Consider the following 6611-nt stretch of genomic DNA (forward strand, 5'->3'; position numbering starts at 1 on the left):
CCTGCACTGTTTGCACCAGGTTGCACAGATGTACTTTATGGATCTAGGACTAACTTACTTAAGTCCTTAGCTCCATGATCCTGGAGAAACATTGTCTCATTTCACTGTGTACTGCAACAGCTAGTCATGGTTGAAATTACAATAAAAGCTTCTTAACTTGACTTACTACATGCTTCTCTAATACTGCTATGAATGTATACATTTTTAAGCATTATTTGTATGAATTACCCTAGGAATTTATATAGAAACATAATTTTGTACTTGCATCCGTGCTTACTAGAATACTTAAACATTTATTAAGCAATTATCAGCTTAGAGTACTGAGTAAACGTACAGCTGTCATGACCCTTGAAATATCACCACCACAAGATGTCAGTGCTGTTATAGAAATACACTGTTATGGCGTCAAACTTCTTCCTTGGAACGTCGATCGTTTCGAAGAATTTGTTTATCAGATTCAGTTAACTATAACAAATAATTACAAAAGTAGAAAACACTTCTATACTTGCATACGACTCAAGCACAAGTAGACCTACATACTAGCACACTTGAGTACTCTATAATATGATTTTTTCAAACTTGTCAAAGTCAAAGTGAGCTTTATTGTCATTCAGCCAGGCAACAATGTGTACATAGCAGAACAAAAGTGTGTTTTTGCAAAGCTCCAAAGTGCAGTTGTAAATATACAACAGTCAAAAATCACAACAGGTAACAAAAAGACAGCACAATAGACAGTACGGTCATCAATTATACGTATACGCCAGTATACACTTTGGTTTATAGTAGGGATGTACCGATACCACTTTTTCTCTTCCCATCCGATTCCGATACCAGCGTTTGCCGGTATCGGCCGATACCGATCCGATATCTGTGTTGTTTTCTACCTTTAAAACTAAAGAATGTATACAACTCTCTTAGTTATTAAGATTTATTTGTTTCTGGCAAAGAAATACAAAAATGCCCATTACTGGATGAAAAATTAAAACACAAAAAACCTTAAAATATTAATGCAGTAGAAAACAGTAATTTTAACAATTTAACAATCTAAACCATTTATACTGCAATTATTAAATTATTTTCTGAAGAAAAGGCAATATTTTAAAGTGAATCTTAAATTAGAACTCTTGAAACACAATGCAAAATGTATTAAACAGTAAACCTTGCACCCAAATGAGCGACATGTTTAACGCATTGAGGTAAATGGAAAGGGCGCCTGCTAAACTTGTCTGTCTGTCGCAAGCGGTTGTGCAACATATTTCCTATAAAATTTATTATATTTATTTTCATGAATGCAATTTAATATATAAGTGTATTTTTCTTATAAGTTTAAGCAATAGTCTATGATGTTTGCTGTTCAATAATCAACCACCACGGGCATGGGCGTCGGAAGCAATTTATTGTTTAATTTATTATGGCAGTCCTCAAGAAGAATGGATTCGACTGGCGGCGCTCTGAAAAGTAATAAAAAAAACACATTACGCGCTGAATAGAGACGATAAAAGTGGGTGGGTCCAATATTATTGGTTTTAAAAAGTGGGTGGGTCCTGTCCCACCCACATATAATGGTTCCGACGCCCAGGGCCGGCCCTCGCCAATTTGCTGCCCTAGGCAAGATTTCACCTGGTGCCCCTGGAATCACAGACAATTGTGTTCCGATCATTTTGTTCATAAACTTACACAGAAACAAACTGCACAGCTTTGTCCTGTTTTTCTTTATTTTGAAAATATTTTGGAAACACACACAAACTATATAAAAAAACTATATTATGGAGACCTTGCTTTCCTTGCCTTTCTTACAGCAATAAAATATATATAATAAATATATAAATAAAATACTTCTCAGGTAATAAAATATATATACATATATATTAATAAAAATATATATATTAATAAAAAAAATTATATATATATATTAATTAATATATAAATTTATATATATATATATATATATATATATATATATATATATATATATATATATATATATATATAAATAAAAATAATAATTTGGGCGCCCGGGCGCCCCTAGTGGTGGGCGGCGCCCTTAGCATTTGCCTATTCTGCCTATGCGCAGGGCCGGCCCTGACGGCCCGACGCCCATGACCACGGGTACCATCGGTCACGCACCACCGATACACGATCCACTAATAATGCCTGGATCGGCGTCGATACCGATCCAAAATATCGGATCGGTACATGCCTAGTTTATGGTGATAATCAGATTATTGCACACAAAATGTCATTCACATGGTTGGGCTATTGCACATTAATATATGCAATTGTAAAAGCATACAGTTAGCAATAACAACAGGTAAACATGGTAGACAGCACAATAGACTACACAACATAGTACATAGACACACAATAGACTACACAATATAGCATAATAGACAGTAAAGAAAAAACGCTATACACATACAGTACATGAGGACGCCAGCAATATTGCATGTCAATTCACAAAGAATGGCTTATTGCACAAGACAAGTTTGGTCATTTCACAAAACAAGACTGAGATTGTGTGTGTTTTAGCTATCACAGTTGTGACAGGATATACCAGACTGATATGCTGCTGGTCAGAATATACCATAGGAATGACAGCAACAACTAAATATAGCTATTATGTGTATGTCTATTACAAAACAAATGGGTTGATTTTGCATAGAGGTTGGTGCCAGAGTAGGAATTTTCCTCTGAGCAATGAGCTATGACTCAATGAGCTGCGGCATCATCCAGGAGGTCCAGTGAGCGACGGTTTTTAGTTACTCATGTGTAAACACAGAAAGCCAAATCAAACTTCTTGATGCAAAACAGCATTAATTATTCCTGCCTTTGTCCAATGAGCCATTTGCTTGTGCACTTTGCCTAAACACTTTGCATGGAAGATTTTAATACAGTGCAGCAAATCAGAGAAAAGGGAAATGTTTTAAAGGTTTAACCAAGATTACATCAGGTCCAGCAGTAATACCGATTAGAATTTTACACTTACCTACCAAAATATTTTTTATTTGTTCTTTTTTGTTTGGTTGTTTGTTAATGTGATTTTACTGACTATAAATTGTGCTAGAAGTTCAAGATCAAAGGTCAAAACATTTATTGTCATATGCACAGTGAGGAAAACAAGTTTCCCTGTACAGTGCAATTCTTTCTTTGCTATCCTTTGAATGCCACTCAAGACACAGACAACACACACATACATACATACATACATATACACTAACAATAAATAAAACTAAGCTGCAAGAATAGAAATAAAGACTACTAGAAATATGCACTATGTCTATACTGTACACTCTAAAAAACGATTCGTTGGCTGAACAACCATTACTTTTAAAAATAAATAAACTAAACACAAATAACAAAGTAATTTTAACTTTCCAACCTCTACTTAGCATATATAGTGTCTGTAACATAAATATATAAGTTACAAGGTGAACCTAAATGTATGCATAAATATAATGAAAAAACATAAGTCACGTCAACTAGTATTAAAATTGCATCAAAACTAAGTAATTATAACATAATATTTTAAGTTTGACTGTGAGCCACGTGATATGCAAATCTGGAAAAAACTGGAGCCATTTTGTGATGCACATGTGAAGACGGTGGAAAGAGGTAAGCTTAACTTTCAATAAACTAAGCAAAATATTCGATTTTGAGGTTTTGAAATTAATAAACACTTGTTTGTAGTGTTAGATGAAGATATTTTCTGAAACGCAAAGAGACGAAGACGCTGAAAAGAGGTAAGATTTGTCGTTTTAACGTACATTCGTTTATTTGTGTTTGTGTTTGCGTTTGTGGTCAAGAAAGAAACTTTTTTAAATTGAATTTCTGAATTGCTACGAATTTAGCTTCAACAATTAGAAACGTGTTACTTGAATACTTATGAAAGTCCAGTTTGTACAAGTAAGTTATTGTATGAAAGGAGGAACGAGTGTGCACGCGATTGTCCGCCTAAAAGCAGTGTGCCTCCATCGAATGAATGTTCTAGTGGTTAATTTGTTTATTTCAGAGGTATATGACCATGCATCGCGTTGGCATGTTTGCATTAAGATAAGGGCGAATTCTGACGAATCTGTTCCCGCCCTGCTCCGTGTAACGCTTTGCAGTTCTTTGTTCAATTACCACCTTGGCTTGAAACTTAACTTTTCTTATAATAATGAGAAACTTCTACGCATGCGTAAATGCGGAGCAGAAGGGCGTGACACGCTTCCGACATCCGCTGGTCTCAGCATAGCACATTATGCAAAAACGTGATCTATTAATATCTTTAAATAACAGTATTGATAAATTACCAGTATATGAGTATTTTGCCAAAAAAAGGTGATGCGTCATTAGTATATACAATCTTTTACTGAAAAGGTCTATGCTAGTAAGACTCTGCAATGTCTTGCCTATTCATACTAAATATAAAACTTTTTTCTCTTTCTAGCTCAGAGCAAGAAAGTGTTGCAAAGGGGGCAGCATCAAGGAAGTGTCCTGTTTGTTTTTTTTGTTCAAAATTTGTTAATTTGACACATTTGTTGTACATTCATGATGTGTGGTTTTAGGCTTCACCATTGTATTGCAGCCTGTTTCAAAAAATAAAGTGAAATGCTTTATTTTGTGTGATTTGCATGTGTAATTTATTTTAGTGAAGTGACATGGTGACCCATACTAGGAATTTGTGCTCTGCGTTTAACCCATTCAAGCAGCAGCGCAGTATGCAGACCAATCGCTGATGATCTAAAATAACTTAAAATTTTACATTGGTTCAACTCAATTAATTATCTTTTTTTAACATAAATGAGCTTAAATTTTAAGTTAACTTAACTTGCAGTTACTTAGCAGATTCTACCATGTTACTTATATTTTTAAGTAAACAATGTTGAGTGTACCCAAAAATTTAAGTACATATAACAACAGTTTTCTTGTTAATTTTAAGTAATTTTTTTCCAAGTTGGGTTTACTTAAAAAGTGTGATGCAAAAATGGTGCATACATATTTTAAGTAAATCCAACACATCATTTTTTAGAGTGTATGTGCGAATGTAGAATATAGTCTTATGTGCATAGTAGTAGCAATATTTGCAAATTGAGTGCATAAATGTTTCACAAATGTTTGTAGAAGCAGTCTGCATGCCTAGCTGCTTGATTTTATACACCTATGGGCATGATAGTAATGGGATCACCTGAATTCAATGATTTGAAGGGGTGTCCCAAAACTTTGGTCAATATAGTGTATGTCTGCACTGTGCCCAGTTATACTGAGATAATCTCCAGATATACTCTGATGCTGACCAGTTTAAAATCTGTTTTATATATCGTTCAGCGTCAGTTCAGGCAGGCCACATAGTCAAGCTCGGCTATCAGCTGATGTCAATTTTATAACCCTGCCCATCAGCTGATCTGATTCCTAAGCGCGCTATTGGTCCCTTTCAAACAGGGCACCCTATTTAAATGCTTTTTTCAGAATGCTTTTTTTTTTACATGAATAAAACTGAAAAAGACTGAAGATATGAACCTTCATACAGTTTTATTTGGGGTTCTGAGCTCAAAAACACATCATCTAAAATGATTATCTTATCGCTAGGCTAATCTTACCCATAGTTCAAAATATTGTGACTATGGGTTAAAATATAATGAACTATTCAATAAATAGGGCTATATTTTCCACTAAGAATTTTGAGAAGTCTGGGAAAATAGACAATTCCAAAAATAGCGCACTCGTTTTAAGCAGGAAACAAATTCACACATGGCTCTAGTGGCACTTGATTGTTCATTATGGCAGGATTTTTAACAGAAAAACATTTTAGTCATCAAATCTAAATTAACTACAGTACGATATGATCTAGGTAACTGTCTTAATAAGATATTTATTGAGTAAGAAAAAAAGACACAACTGAATATTTCACTTAAGCACAGTTTATTTATCTTGTAGATTTGACTAATAAATATGAAAGCTAAAGTTTTGATCAAACATTACTATCTTTTATAAGCTAACATTAGAGAAAACACAAAGACACACTCACATATCTCTTTGTTGAATAACAGTTACTCCAAGAAACACTTCTACTTTATCTTCTAGTCATTATTCAAATAGACACAGAGATGCTAAGATTCATTAACTCTGAGTTAGATCTATAACGCAGCTCTACTTCAAACATTAATCTTATCAGCTTAGCAATAAATGTATTAAAGACAATTCTACATAAAGTCTACATAGTGAACTAACTAATAAATGTGTGTGCAGAAAACTGCATCACATAACTAAATATTTTCAATCAGTTGCCAATCATTCTCTTAGTCCTTCAATTTGCAACACAGCTAACAAGTTTGTGCCCATTTCTGGTTTCCTTCTTTTTAAACACCTTTCCGTCCTTTTGTTTTCTCCACGTCACTGTGACATTCTCTTCCAACCCGTTCTCCTTCAGCTTGCCCTTGATCTGAAGAACAGAAAATGATTATTTACTTTTTATTACTGAATTATTAATAAATAATAAAATGTATTAATCTCCTGTGTAACTTGAGTACAAAAAATATTCCTTGTGTAAGATTTATTAAGTGAAGATTTAAGGAAACTGAGACCCACCTTCTCCAAGATGGCTGCATTTACCTCAGAATCATTTACATCCT

General features: G+C 34.0%; 1 long non-coding RNA gene across 2 annotated transcripts; it reads left to right on the top strand.

Annotated features, from left to right (window-relative positions):
• The first annotated feature begins 3295 nt into the window (after positions 1-3295).
• LOC132841106 (uncharacterized) lies at positions 3296-4598 on the top strand. 2 transcript variants are annotated; one of them, XR_009647862.1, is made up of 3 exons: positions 3296-3612; positions 3688-3740; positions 4430-4598. It is a non-coding gene; the product is annotated as an uncharacterized LOC132841106 (long non-coding RNA). The 2 variants fall into 2 exon arrangements; XR_009647863.1 differs by having other exon boundaries at positions 3296-3740.
• The last annotated feature ends 2013 nt before the right edge of the window (positions 4599-6611 follow it).

This window comes from Tachysurus vachellii, chromosome 26, assembly GCF_030014155.1.
Source record: "Tachysurus vachellii isolate PV-2020 chromosome 26, HZAU_Pvac_v1, whole genome shotgun sequence".
In the NCBI taxonomy this organism is placed as follows: domain Eukaryota; kingdom Metazoa; phylum Chordata; class Actinopteri; order Siluriformes; family Bagridae; genus Tachysurus; species Tachysurus vachellii.